At 49.7% G+C, this 15,731-nt stretch overlaps 1 pseudogene; it reads right to left on the reverse strand.

The window, feature by feature from the left end:
* Positions 1-1,902: 1,902 nt before the first annotated feature.
* LOC127051189 (prostasin-like) lies at positions 1,903-12,024 on the reverse strand (annotated as a pseudogene).
* Between the last annotated feature and the right edge of the window lie 3,707 nt (positions 12,025-15,731).

Raw genomic sequence — 15,731 nt, forward strand, 5'->3', positions numbered from 1 at the left:
TCAGTGGTGTGCGTCCATGGTCCTAGGCTACCATCGATTTCCGGAGTGGTGCACTCTGGGTAGCTCAGTAAAAGAATGAGACCAATAACTTTGATTTCCATCCACACTAACCCTAAATCGATATAGAAATATCAATTTTAGGGTTACTCCTCTCGTTGGGGTGGAGTACAGAAATCGATTTTTAAGAGCCCTTAAAATTGATTTAAAGGGCCTTGTAGTGTGGACGGGTATAGCGTTAAATTGATTTAATGCTGTAGTGTGGACCAGGCCATAGAATACCAGGGTTAGGAGGGACCTCAGGAGGTCACCTAGTCCAACCCCCTGCTTAAAGCAGGACCAGTCCCTGGATTTTTACCCTAGTCCCCCAAATGGCTCCCTCAGGGACTGAATTTACAACCCTAGATTTAGCAGGCTAATGCTCAAAATACTGAGCTATCCCTCCCCCTCTAATCTAGCTCTGTCAGCATGAGGTTAGAGTTATAGATTGGAACGTGGTGGTGGTGGTCACCTCTTTTCTGTCACCAAGACTGGATGAATTTATGTTCTCACAAGCTGGCTTGCTGATTTATTTTGCCTTGGTACATAACACATTTATTTTTAAGTGCCCTGCAACTGTGTCCATCCATTGCTAAGGGAACCCAGGCGTCCTGGTCCTACCACAGTTTGACTCATCACATTCCACCTCCCAGAATTAGCCCTAGGATTTCGATGGGATGGAAAAGTCTCTTTTTCAGTTTCTCTTCCAAACATGTGGGAAACCTCTCTTCCCTGAGCTGGGGATAGAACCCAGGAGTCCTGACTCCCAGCAACCTCTCTCGCTCTAACCACTAGATCTCACTCCCACTCCCAGAACACCATTGTGGTATTATAAATACTTTCAGGGTAGGGGGACTCTACCAATTCCACCAGATCTGTCTGAACCAACACCGTTGAATCTGCAAAATCTGTGTATAAGATACCTCTTTCTTTCTGCACGGTCTTTCCTTTTCAGTCTTTGGTTTTTTAAAACCTGTTCTCAAGATATAAAATAGCTGTAAATCCCCTGACCCTTTTCCCAGGAGCCAGGGCTTGAAACCCAGTGTCCGGGCCAAATTGCGATTCACTCATCCCCACTTTGAGTCCCTTCCTCCATCCCAGTGCTGGGTGAGCCATTCCCGTGAGGCCTTGCTGTGTAACTGTTCTCCAGCTGCTCGCCCCAGAGGTGGCTTCTTCTTGGTGCCAGATGGGGATCTCTGTACAGATGGTGGACATTTCTGAGGGGTGTATCCCCACACACCCTTCTGCCCCTCACACCTCCTTCTCCCCTGGGCTCTTCTCTTTCCCCAGGTACCCAGGGATTGTTTCTCCCTATGTGTCTCTGCAGTGCCCAGCCCGACAGGGGGTCCCCCATCTCCATCAGTTCCAGAGAAACCCAATACACACATCAGATAAATTGTGCGGGCAGAGAGCTTTTCATTCCACACTTTTTAATCTTTCCATTTCGATTAACACCTTAGGAGCATTAATCTCTGGGGGAAATTCCTATGTGGGGGAAGTGCATCGATTCTCTGTCACTTGGAGTATTGAAATTAAGAGTCAATTCCCCTTCTAAACCACATGCCAGCTCAACTATCAGATATGGGCTGGATGGGGAACCCCTCGATTCTCTTTGTAAGTGACCCATGCTAGTCCAGCTGCTGTGGGCAGCCTAGGGGTTAGCACTGGCCATGGGCCAGAGGAACCAGGCCAGAAAATCTAGAGAGAAAGCAGGGATCAAGGGTCTGTTACCAAGAACACCAGGAGGTCAGGTTCACAGAGCCGCAGCCAAATCAGGCGCCGTAGCGAACTCGCTGAGAGAGCGCAGGGGCGGAGCTTGTACCTCCGTCGGGGTTCATGGCCCCCAGTCCTAGCGCTCGCTGCAAGCTACTTGCTGGAAGACTGGAGTGTGATTGTTCCCAGGTCCTCGGCGAACTGGGGTTCAAAACATAAGGACGGCCGTACTGGGTCAGACCAAAGGTCCATCCAGCCCAGTATCTGTCTACCGACAGTGGCCAATGCCAGGTGCCCCAGAGGGAGTGAACCTAACAGGCAATGATCAAAGATCTCTCTCCTGCCATCCAGCTCCACCCTCTGACAAACAGAGGCTAGGGGCACCATTCCTTACCCAGCCTGGCTAATAGCCATTAACGGATTAGACCCCTATGACCTCACAGCTACCAGATATGGGGTGGTATGTTCCCTTTGTAACAGACACACACTAGCTCAGCTAGCAGGTAGGGCTTGGGTGGAGGATTCCCTTTGTCAGGGTCCCCACACACACACACTCTGAACTCGGGGGGCACAGATGTGGGGGCCCACATGAAAGACCCCCTAAGCTTATTTCTACCAGTTTAAGTTAAAACTTCCACATGGCACAAAACCATTCCTTGTCCTTGAATTGTATTGCTGCCACCACCAAGTGATTTACACAAAATTTCAGGGAAGGATCACTTGGCATCAATATCCCCCCAGGTCCCATTACCCCTTTCCTGGGGAGGCTTGAGAATAATATACCAACAAATTGGTTAGCAATATGAGCACAAACCAGACCCTTTGTCTTCCGGACACTGAAAATCAATCAGGTTCTTAAAAGAAGAACTTTATTTATAAAGAAAAAGTAAAAGAATCACACCTGCAAAATCAGGATGGAAAGTAACTTTACAGGGTAATAAACAGATTTAAAACACAGAGGATTTCCCTCTGGCTCAGCTTCACAGTTACAAAAACAAGAAGAAAACAACCTCTGTAGCATAGGAAAATTCACAAGCTAAAACAAAAGATAACCTAACACATTTCCTTACTTTACTTACAATTGCTGTGATTTTAGATGGATTATTCCAGGTATATTTTCAGGAGATGTGGTACCTGCCTGACATCTCCCTCCATCCAGGGAGGGACCAACAAAGAGAGAACACAAACAAAGCCTCCCCCCCCCCATACCTGCAGATTTGAAAGTATCTTCTTTTCTCATTGGTCCTTCTGGTCAGCTAGGTTAATTGACCTACCTAACCGCTTACAGGTAAGCGATTTTGTACAGCTGCCAAGGAGGGATTTTATGATACCCTTCTCTCTATAATTATGACACCCTTTATAAGAGTCATGTGCTAGCTCATCACATATGGGCTGGAGGGAGGGAGACCTGGGTTGGGCCATCTGGGCTGTGCCAGGGATGAGGCTAGATTGGAGGACTGCAATGATCCCTTGTAGCTGTGCTCTTAGACAATCCCTGCTATGGGTTCAAAATCCTCCCAGACCCCTAAGGGATAGAGGGGGATTTAAATTATCTTGGGGACTGGGTTGGTCACTGTCTGCAATTCTCAGCACAGCCAGATGGGGGCACTGCAGAGCTAAGTCACCTTGTCCCCCTATCTCCATGGGTTTACCCAGGGTCTGTTCATGATGGCCCCACCCTCCATGCTCCCAGGCACAAGCTTATGGCATCAGAGGCTTGATGGGGCAATGGGGCAGCAGCTGATGCAGCAGCACACATGGTAATGAGGCTATGAGGATGGGGTCCCCCTGCAGGGCAATGTAGTGCCAGTGTCTTGGAGGGTGTCCAGGTGTGTGGTGGGGAAACTGAGGCAGAGAAGATGGGAAGGGAAAAACAGGTCAGAGAAGTGGAGCTGCTGAGGAAAGATAATTAAAGAGAGTGAAGAAAAAGGAAATAACAACCCCTTCCTGAAAGCAGAGAGAGATTTTGGCACCCAGAAGAGGAGGGTAAAGAGGCCTCAAAGGAGCCTATGAAGTGGCTGACAAAGAGCCCAAGAGGTAGGGGAGGAGAATGGAAGGGTAAGGACACAATCTGCCATTGAAGCAAGTGGGAGAGGGAGGCTAGGGCTTGACTGCTTGTGTGCTTGCTTGCGTGCGTGTGCATGCGTGTGTGTGTGTCCCTGCTCCCCCTGCTGGAGGGATGGACCCTGCTCTGTCTATGTGTGCACACGTGCGTGTGTGCATGTCCCTGCCCCCCCTGCTGGAGGGATGGACCCTGCTCTGTCTATGTATGCACACGTGTGTGCATGTTCCTGCTCCCCCTGCTGGAGGAAATCAGGGCCCTTTTCACCCTCGTTACCATCAGCAGTGTTTGCACAGGCCCAGCTGGGATCCGGGCTGTGCACCCTTCAGAGGCAGTGATGAACTGAACCCCCATCTGGAGGGGGCTTTGATGGGGGCCTGGAGGGATGCGCTGGGGCCTGGGGGGTGCATCTCAGGATCACGGGGACAGCTGTAGCTAGGAGAAGCATGGCAGGCAGAGCCGGCACTAGGCACAAGCAGACTAGGCAATGACTTAGGGCCCCGAGCAGCTCAAGGGGGCCCCCTATCCGCTTTGCCTGTTTTAGTGTAGTGTGGGTGGGGGAGGCCCCCAAAATATTCCTTAGGGCCCCCAACGGGCTAGCACCGGCACTGCTGGGCTGCATGACGGACATGCCAGGCTCAGTGGAGGGTACAGTGGAGACGTAGCCCTGGATCCAGTCAGCGTAGGGGGGCAGCAGGATGTAGATCCCGGGCGGTTGGGGCATGTGCATTCCACACCCCAGCTCACCATCCCAGCCAAGAGCCACGCGCTGTCCCATTCGCAGACCAGGGGCCCCCCAGAGTCACCCTGCAGACAGCAGAACCATGGAGTCAATTCCTGATTTGTTCTCTAGGGGGCACCAGCTCTGCGCCAGTCCCAGTGCTGGGGGGTGGGGAATGGGATATGGGGGCTTTCCCCACTAGGGGGCACCAGCTCCAGCCCCAGGGCAGGGAACCAGCTGGCTCAGGGTGAGCTGGGAATGGGACACGGGGCCTGTTCCCTTCTGGGGGGCACTGGCTCTGATCTGGGATTGCCTGGTGTGGGGGAGCGAGTCAGGGAGTAGGATACAGGCTCTCACCTGACATGCATCTTTCTCCCCTTGTGGATACCCTGCGCAGATCCTATGCTGCTTAATGGGATCAATTTCCTTAGGGTCATCTGGGTATGAGCCTGTGTTGAAGAGGCTGTTGCAGGTGTCTCTGTCTATCAGGGGAACCTGCACCTCTTGCAGGGTTTTGGGGGCTGTCAGGCTCCCTGAGGACAGACAGACGAACAGGGCCGAGTCACCCCCATGGAGACAAGCCGTTGCACAGCTGCAGAGATCGAACCACGGAGCATTGCTGGACAGCTCATCCCCAGGCACTGATGGGACTGTGGCACCAGCACTGCTCTGTGCTGACCAGCAGGGGGAGCCCTTGACCCTCACACTTCCACAGGTTCCCACGGGACACAAGCTGTGGGTCAGCCCAACTTCCCACATTCCCACAGTGCTCTCATGGAATGTGCCTCAGTTTCCACATCTGTAAAATGGGGATAATGATTCCAACCTCCTTTGTAAAGCGCTTGGAGAGCTATGGGATGGACAGAACTCGGTATGAGCCAGCGATCTGTTATTACTAAAGGATCAAAGCCACAGCCGCAGTTGCTCCCACCTCCCCACCTGTGGAGGGACCCACTTCAGGCATGAAACCGCCGGATGCTGGCATCACTAGAGATCCATGCATGGAGCCCTGGCACCAGCAAAATCCCAGGCCACAGCAGGATGCGCAAAGCGGCCACAGACTCTCACCCAGGGCAAAATCAGGGACTATAACCTAGGCGTGAAAATTGGAGAGTGCAAAGACAAAGAAGGATGACAGTGGATATTCCACTAGCAACTTGCTAGACCAGTGGTTTCCAAACTGTGGGTCACGACCCAGCACTGGGTCACAGAATGGAAGGCAGTGGGTCACAGCGGCTCTCGTCAGCACTGCCCACCGGGCCATTAAAAGTCCAGTCAGCGGTGCCGCCTGGCTAAGGCAGGCTTGTCACTATGTGTTCTGACACCGCGCTGCGTCCTGGAAGCAGCCAGCAGCAGGTCCAGCTCCAGGTGGCGGGAGCCATGGGGCTTCATGTGGTGCTCCCACCCCCAGCACAAGCTCCATACTCCCATTGCCCGGGAACCAGCTAATGGGAGAACAAGGGGTGGTGCCTGAGGGCGAGAGCTGCGTGCACACGTCTGCCTAGGAGCCAGACCTGCTGCTGGCTGCTTCTGGGGCACAGAGCAGTAAGCGGTGCCAGGATAGGCAAGAAGCCTGCTTTAGCACCCCCGCTGCGCCGCCGACCGAGAGCCGCCCAAGGTAAACCTGCACCCCAACTCTGTGCCCCCCCAAACCCATAGCCCCCTCCTGTACCCCAAACCCCTCAGCCCAGCCCCACCCCAGAGTCTGCACCCCCAGCCCAGAGCCCTGATCCCCTCCTGCACCCCAACCCCCTGTCCCAGCCCTGAGTTCCCCTCAAACCCAGAACCCCCTCTTCCACCCCAAACCCCTCATCCCAGGACCTACCTCAGAGCCTGCACCCCCAGTCCAGAGACCTAACCACCTCCCACACTCCAACTCCTTGGCCCAGCCCAGAGCCTTATCCCACACCCTGAACCCCTCATTCTCAGCCCATTCCACTGCCATCACCCCCATACCCCAACCTTCTGCCCAAGCCCTCCGCCACTCGCACACCCCAAACCCCTCATCTCCAGCTCCATTGGGTCACGGGCATCAACAATTTTCTTCGACTGGGTTGCCAGAAAAAAAGTTTGAAAACCTCTGCACTAGAGCGCTACAGCTCTGAGCACATCTGCAGAGCGAAATTTGCAAAGCAAATTCAGGCTTTCTCCAAACGCAGAATCAGTGAGGCTAATATCCAAGAGGTAGAAATACCGGAGGCGTATGCCAGCAGCACACTAGATGGCTGCAAATCCATGCATACAACAATCATGCAAGCCGCACCACAGCAGGATCTGCCAAGATACCGCAGGGTCACACTGAATGCATGACAGGGATAAAGCAGGGGTGGGAACTGGACAGGTGAAAGGAGAGTCCAAAGCCTGAAGAGGAATGATGGTGGAAATTGGCTATTAATTGGCTCACCTGCTATGGATCGATGCACAGAACAGACACGCTAACAGATTATCCAGCCACAGGAAGATGCACAACATTAAAACTATCTCCCACCCAATGCAAGATGAGGGACTTTAAAGGTTAGGGTTAAGGTTAGGGTTGGGGGTAAAGTATAGGTTATCTTCAGGTGTAGGGTGAGCATAACTGTTAACGTATAGGTCAAGGGTGAGGGTTATTGGTGGGGGTGCAGCAAGATTTAGTGTGTGTGTTAGAGTTAAGGTGAGTTAAGTTTCATGGTTAATAGAGAAGGGTTAAAGTGTTAGTGTTAAGGTTGTGTTAGGGTTATAGTTAAGGGTCAGGGTTCAATGTAAAGGTCTGATTTAGGTAGGTTTGGAAGGATTCAGTTTTGATCGGTAAATATCAATTTCACCAGGCACACACAAACTGAAGACAAAATATTTCCACTCAGGGCTGGCTCCAAGGGGTTTTCCACCCCAAGCAGACAAAAAAGAAAAACCCGCTATCTGCGGCAATTCAGCGGGAGGTCCTTCGCTCCCACCGGGAGTGAGGGACCCTCCGCCAATTGCCACCGAACAGCTGAACATGCCTCCCCTCTCTGGAGTGGCCGCCCCAAGCACCTGCTTGCTAAGCTGGTGCTTGGAGCCGGCCCTGTTTCCACTGGTAATCACTGAAATTTACCTATAGGCAACGTAAGAAAAGTGTAGCTTGAGAACTTGTTGTAGTCACACCTTAAGGACTTAGGTCATAATGATTGCTGCATAAAGCATGTATTCACAGTGCTGCTAAACCAGCAGGTGCCTGCATTACCAGAGCACGTGCTGCCGATAATTATGCAGCAGTCATAAAGCTTTCACTTTTTGAATCTCATCATCTACTGGACTTAAATTATTATTATCTGACTCTCCCCTTATAATTTCCCACAACTGTGAACATTTAAATTGATAAAATGCAGGGAAATGCTTAAAAATAAACTTTGATATCATCCATCTAAATTATAAAAAGTCAAATTCTGCCAAGCCTAAATGTGATCAGGGACCATAAAGGTTAGGACTGGGGTTAGGGCAGAGCGTTATCTTCAGCTGTAGGGTGAGCATAACTGTTAACTTGAAGTTTAATAAAGAGGGTTATTGGTAGGGTAAGTGTTAGGATTACCCTAACACTTGTTTGAGGTTAAGGTTGTGTTAGGGTGAGAATTCAGCAGTAGGGTTGAGTTTAAGGGTTAGATTCAGTATCAAAAGTTAAGATTAGTGGTTAGGGTTATATTTAAGGACTAGAGATAAGACTGAGGCTAAAGGTTAGGAGTAAGCATTAGTGTATAGTTTTATCTTAGTGTATAGTTTTATCTTTAGCAGTAGGGTGATCATTTACATTAAATTGAGGGTTAATTTTTAGGGTTGGGGCTGGGGTCAAGGATATGTATAGGGTTAAGGGTATATCGGGTAGAGAGCTGGTTTTTTATTTAGATTAGCATTGCAGTTAAAGTAGGGTTATGGTTACAGTTAGGATTAAGAATACAGCAGGAGTATAATGCTAGATTTTGATTTATGGTTGGTGTTGCAGTTAAAAATAAGGTTAGGGATAGGGGTATAACAGGGGTACAGTGCTAGATTTTGACTTATGGTTAGCAATGCTGTTAACAGCAAGGTTAGGTTTATGGTTATGATTGACGTTATAGCAGGGTACAATGATAGATTTTGATTTAGGGCTAGCATTGCTGTTAACAGTAGGGATAGGGTTATGGGTAAGGGTGTATCTGTGGTAAAATGTTAGAGTTTGATTTAGGGTTAAGGTTAACAGTCAAGTTTTATGGTTAATAGTTAAGGATTAATAGGTTTAAGGATTATGTTGGAGGTAAGGTTATGTTAGGTTTCGAAGTCAGGGTTAAGGGTTGGGTTAAATTTAAAGGTTACATTAGGGACCATAAAGGTTAGAGTGGGGGTGGGATTTAGAGTATGGTCTTATCTTTAAGTGTAGGGTGATCATAACTGTTAAGCTTAATATTAAGAATAAGGGTTATTGGCAGGGGGAAGGATAGGAGTAGGTTTAGTGTTGGGGTAGGGTTACGGGTGGGGGTTAAGGCAGTGATGAGCTGCCAAAATATTAACAGGTTCCCTTCTCCTCACCTCACTAGGGGGTCATGTCCCCCCAGGGGATCATGCCCCATCCAACCCCCCCATGTTCCTTGACACATCCCCTCCGGGACCCCTGAACCACCACTCCCCTTTCCTGTCCCCTGACTGCCCCTTGCTGCTCCATCCAACCCCTCCTCTCATTCTTGATGGCCTGGAACAACCAGTTCTAAAAAGGCTTCTAAATTTAACAACTGGTTTCTGCGAACCGGTTGGAGCTCACCACTGGGTTAAGGTTGCGTGGGGTGAGAATTAAGGGTTACGGTTGAGTCTAAGGGTCAGATTTATGGTTAAGTGTTAAGATTGAGTGGTTAGGGTTAAGGGACAGAGTAGGGTTCAGGTTAAAGATTAGGGTTAGCATACAGGTTCACCTTTAGCTGTAGGGTGAGCATTTAAATGAAATGTAGAGTTAAGTTTTAGGTTGGGGTGGAGGTTAGGGCTCTGCTTCGGGTCTAGGTTATATCCGGGTCATTGTGCTCAATTTTGATTTAGGGTTATTGTTACAGTTCAAATTGAGTTAGGGTTCAGGTGAGTATTAGGAATTAGGGGTAGATTAGGGGTTAAGGTTAAGGGGATGGTAGAATTATGCCCCATAGCTGTTTTCCAGTCACCATCTGGGGGACCCTAGAACCTCCTCCCCCATTAACCCCCAAAGTCCTACCATTTCCCAACAGCCCCTCATTCACCCCCTCACCTCCGTACTGAGTGTCACCCCAGCCGGTCACCCAGCACTCCATGCCCACGGGGAACTCCACAGAGGAGGCCGGAAGGCAGATGGGGTGGATAACTTCGTTGAAGCTCACAGGGGTTTCCAGCTCCACCAGCGCGATGTCACCGCTGGACCCGATATCAGTGTAGCTTGGGTGGCAGTAAATCTCCTTGATGGGAAGAGAACCAGACTTTCAGAGGGGTTCAGGAGCTGATATTCCCCTAGGTTCCCATGATAGGCAGACTTGTCCTTGCAAGATACAAGAGGCATATAAAGGCAGTTCACCCAGTAATCAGATGCAGCCAATTCTGAGGTGGGGCCATTGGGTACCAGCTGCACAACTGATGGGGATGGTTAGCCTGAGGCTGAGATGCAGCTGCCTCTGGGGCAGGGCAGCTGGGGAACAGCAGCCCATAACACCACACAGGGATGGCTCACCTGGCAATGAGATGCAGCCATCTCTGGGGTGGAACAGCTCGATAATGGCTGTACAGTGACTCTGCAAGGGGATGGTTCACCTGGCACTGAGAAGCAGCTGCCTCTGGGACGTGGCAGTTGGGGAACAGCTGCACAGTGATGGCTCCCGCCTGGGTTACTCACCCATCGAAGCAATGAGCTGCTGATACCACCCAGCTCTCAGCAATGAGGGACCCTCCACAGATGTGGTTGCTGCCTTCACGGATGCTGACCTGCCAGGGCCAGGACCCATTCTCGGCATCATTATCCCCCACAGTGCGGGGAGATCCCATTGACTTCTCACAAGCTGAGGAGAAAGGTGGGGAGCACAGTGAATAGAACCCAGGAGTCCTGGCTCTCAGCCCCCCCTGCTCAAACCCATTAGATGCCACTCCTCTCCCACACCCAGAGTTAGAACCCAGGAGTCCTGGATCCTGGTGGCCTGGCACATAACCTCTATCCTGTCTTCCCTCCCCAACCAATGTCTCCCCACCCATAGATTCACCTCTACTGCCCATCCCTGGGGTGGGGTGGGGGTAGGACTGCGAGGCCTTCCGCAGGGTCTGGTGCACGCAGTCACAGCATAGTATTCCCTTAAAGGTATAACAGACTTAGTATATTTGCACTTTCCAGGAGAGGGCTGGGCAGCCCAGAACATACATTTCTGGGGGAAATCTGTGGCTGGGGGTATGTTGGGATCACCCTATGGGACTCTTTAAGGCTGGTAAGAGCCCGGGTGTGGCTGGGTGGCTGCAGCCCACACACAGATCTAGCTGGGAGTGACCTGCAAGTTGGAGGCTGATTGTGAGCAGTCTAGACTGGAGGCTACAGCAGCAAGGCATCGTAATGGGCACCCCAGGTTACAGGGCAAGGGTGACACAGCTACTCATTGGTCTGGATTGTGCCCTGGGTATGTCACAGACCTGTCTACAGTAAAACCAGAGTGAAGTTGTTTTAACATAGGGTGAGGGAGAGAGACAAACTAAAGGCAATGCCAGGATGTGGAAACATGAGGTTACAGGTAGAAGAAAAACACAGTCTTGTGCCTGTACCTGTTAGCAAGGTGCTGTCCTGTCTGATAGGGTTTTACCCACTCAGTGGTTAGTTCTTCCAGCCCTTATCTAGCCCATAAAGCTGGTATCTACCATTCCTGAGACCTCACCCCCCACTCTCTGCAGGTTCATTTGCCTTTGTGAATCTCCAGCCTGCACCTCAAACTGACAGTGCCCAGAGACTGTCTCCATGGGCGTCCAGTTTTCAGACGCCCCATCAGATCTGGAACACAACATCCTATGTCACTTAGCTCTAAACTCATTCCCCACATAAACATCTCACAATAATTTGACAATCAGCTGAGCCTCAGAGACCCCACGAGGCCCTTTCAGTGTGCATGGTCGGACATAGGCATAATGTCCCTGCCAGCATGTGGCTGGGAGAGTTTGGGGAAGTCTATGTTGCAAGTGCTTAGGGAGTGAATAAAGGGCAGGCAGGTCTGGGATTACTGGGGGTTCAGGCTACCATGGAGGCTCAGTTAAAGATATCATGGGACTGGGGACAAAGTCACAAATATAAAAGTGGCCAATTAAATAAATTAACACAAGCCATCTCGGTAAAACTTTAACACATCCTGTCTTCATTCTGGCACTCAGTGGGAAAGAAAGAAAAAGAAAAAAAGGTCCCTGTCTCCCATCTCCACTCCACCCCACCCTCACCCTGCACCAGGCTCGTTGCCAGGAAGGAGCAGAGATGCCCCATGATCCAGCCTCTCCTGGTCCTGTCTTGGCCAAACCCAGCTGGCTCCATCGCTCCGACCAAAGCCCGGCTGGAGAATGAATGGTCCAGGGCGGGTTTTTATAGACAAGGCTCCTGCCTCCGCCCTCCCCAGATCTGGAGAGAACCGGGGTGACCCATCCCCTCATAAGCCATTCAAGGAAACAAGTGCTGCTAAATTCTGCAGGCAGGCAGGGTGCGACCTTTCTCATTCTGCTCTGTCTGGAATTGCCCCAATAGAGGCGCCCAGAAAAACCAACAAAAATGTGCATTGGTCAAGGTTACGGTGGGGAGGCCCATTTTGATTTTAACTTCTCTGTTTTGTTAGCAACTGACTGTGCCAACAACAGCTGGCCAAGGACAGTGCCCTGGCAGAGCTCAGGTTGTAATGGGGGTAAGGTTAGCATGGGGGGGTCATAGAATCTAAGGTGAGCAGACACCACTGTGATCAGTCTCACCCCTGGTATAACACAGGCCAGAGACCTGCCCCCAAATAGTTTCTAGAGCAGAGCTTTTAGAAACACATCCAGTCTTGCTTTGAAAAATGTCACTCAGGGAGAACCCACCACAACCCTTGGTAAATTGTTCCAAACCTTAATTACTCTCACTGTTAAAAATTGGCACTTTATTTCCAGTCTGCATTAGTCTAGCTTCAACTTGCAGCAATAGGATCCACCTGACTGACAAGCCCATTATTAAATATGTGTGCCCCGTGTAGGTATTGATAGACTGGGGTGAAGTCACCCCTTCACCGTCTTAAGTGAAATAGACTGAGCTCCTTGAGTCTCTCACTCTCAGTCAGGTTTTATAATTCTTGAATCATTCTCATGGCTCTTCTCTCACCCCACTCCAATTTATCAACATTGTTCTTGAATTGTGGGCGCCAGCAATGGACACGGGATTCCAGCCGTGGTCGTACCAGTGCCAAATACAGAGATAAAATCAAATCTCTGCTCCCACTCAAGATTCCCCTGTTTATACATCCCAGCATCACATTAGCTGTTTTGGCCCCAGCGTCACACTGGGAGCTCATGTTCACCCCGTTATCTTTTTCAGAGTCTCTTTTTCCCAGGAGCGAGTCCCCCATCCTGTAAGAACGGCCAACACTTCTTGTTCCTAGGTGGACACATTTTCATTTAGCCACGTTGAAACACACATCAGTGATTTGTCCTCTTCCTTATTTACCACTCCTCCAATTTTTGTGTCATTTGCAACCTTTACCAGTCATATTTTCTTCCAGGTGAGTGATAAACATTTTAATAAAATTGTGATGCTCACTCCCTGTTCTTCATAGAAATAATGTTGTAATATGATTATAGCATTTTTAGGGTGTATTTTATACGAGATGGGTCTTGGGAGATAGAATTAGAAAGGTTATGATTCGCTGAATACGATTATCCTATTTGTATGCAAGTATCATTCCTGTATCTGAAGTTAGAAATATTGACTATGTAACAGTTGTAAGTGGGTTTACACCTGGGGACCGCCCACCGGACAGAATGCAATCAGCCTGGATGGGCCATTAGGGGAGCAATAGGCCTTTGAAGATGTTAATCTCCCACCTTCCTGGCATGCTAGAAACAACCTTTGACTCATGGCTGCTTTGACCCTGCAGGGTCATGTGATCAAGTCACCTGGTACTGGATTCCATGATAGAATACCAGTATTTTTCCACTGGGGATGGAGGGGAACCACACTGGCAAACAAAGGGTTCCCGCCATATGTAAAACCTATTTAAGACAGGAGAGTGATTTAATCAGTCTTCACTCTTCACTGAATCCCCACCCACGGTGACTGCTAGAAACATCTAAGAAACAAAGACAAAAGTGGGGAGAACAGGTAAAGGTATCTGGCCTGTGAAAGAAATACCTAAAACAACATTTAGGGTGAGACATTGCTACTTGTAACCAGTTTCTTTACTGTATTAAGCTTAGTCTGTGTGCTTGTTTTATTTGTTCAGTGATCTGCTTTGATCTGTTTGCCATCCCTTATAATCACGTAAAATCTATCCTTTGTCATTAATAAATTTGATTTTGCTTTCTCTAAAACCAGTTTCTGGAATTCATAACTGGAGCGGGGGAAATCTGTGCTAATCTTCCTCCACACTGAGGGAGAGGGTGAATTCCATGAGCTTACGCTGTACAATTCTCTGTGCAGAGAAAGACAATACAGTTCCCTAGCTGAGTCTTCCCACGCAGAGCTGATCTCAGTGTCTGTATCTTTCTGCAGCTGGGTGTGTCCCTACCTGTGTGTTCTTTGGAGGAGGCTTGAGGGCCTGGCTCAGCAGGACGGTGTAAGGGAGCCCAGGCTGGTGGAACAGGCAGGATCAGTGGTACCCCAGTACCTCAGGTGGCACCCCAGAGTGGGGAGTAACCCCCGGGCTTAGCGTGCAGTGTAGACATCCCCAAGGACCGAGGAGCTGCATAACCATCACTGGGACTTTGGCATGAATCACTCTGAAGCAAATCCAGATGTGTCCCCCTCCCTGCAAGTGAGCCAGAAACTCCCATGTGCATAGAACTCGCAATGAGGCAGAGGGAGGTGACTATTTATTAGGCTCATATCATCTGGTCCAACTCAAAGTTAGGGTCTTTAGAGTTTCCATGCTGGTTCCCACAGCCAGAGAAACCTATCTGAAGTTGAAGCAAGAGTCCCTCAAGCTGTCACGATATCGGTCACAGGAGGTGAGCAGGGATTTGAGCTCAGATTGTCACCCGTCCCAAGGGCATCCTGGAAACTGCAGCCCACAAACTCAGGGGGGATTTATTGCAGTGCTTCAGAGGTGACATGGTCTATCCACATCAAGGGCAAGGAATGGTTGGTGTGGGATAGGAACCCAGTCTAGGTGGGGGACAGATGACTTGGGAGTGCAAATCCAGACTAGTGATGGGCTGTGTCACTGCCTGACCTGTAACCTTTGATGTGGCTGTAGCGCCCAACTTGGGCTGCGCATATCCATCCTACCAGCTGGCAGGTCACACCCTGAATGTCCATGTGCTAAGCAGCCCTGGCTCAGCAGCACTCTTCCTAGCAGCCTGTCTACACCCCACAGCCCCACGCTGCTTTCCACCAATCTTGGTTTCAACCAGCAAGGGTGACCCCAACACACCCCTACTCTCAAATGTCCCTCAAACTGAGGTACCCAGCCTTCTCCTGGACAACTCAGAGAAATCGTAAGGTTCATTTGTTCTTTTAAAGACACAAAAGCACATGACAGCTTATTAACTTAACGGCCGGGGGAGGGGGGTAGATACACCCTTCCCGGCAAACACAGCACTGAGCTGGTGGGTGATAAAATAAAAGGCATTTATAACAATAGGAGAGAGGGAAAGTGATGTGAATGGAAAAGGACTAAACTTAGGAAGAGTTACAAGGAAATAAAAGTGAAAACAAACATGTAAAAGTCTAAAACTTAATCTAGCAAAATGCAGGCTTCCTATCCTGCTACGCATAAATGAGGCTTCCATTGTTTTCATCCCACCAGGCTTAATTTACCTAAGAGACAGGAACTGCTCCTTCCTTTGTCTGGCCACAGACTTTCAAACATAATATCATGGAGTGTCCATAATTCCCCCATAGTGTTACTACCGACATTTCACAAAGATATTAATCACCAGCATGTCATTAGCTCTCAGAAAAGACCTCACTCTGTACACACTTCTAATGCAGGAATACCACATGCAATCAGTTGATTCAGTTACTTGAGGTTCAGCCCCCCCCCCTCCCGTCTTTATAGCCCA

Source organism: Gopherus flavomarginatus, chromosome 5 (assembly GCF_025201925.1).
Source record: "Gopherus flavomarginatus isolate rGopFla2 chromosome 5, rGopFla2.mat.asm, whole genome shotgun sequence".
Lineage (NCBI taxonomy): Eukaryota > Metazoa > Chordata > Testudines > Testudinidae > Gopherus > Gopherus flavomarginatus.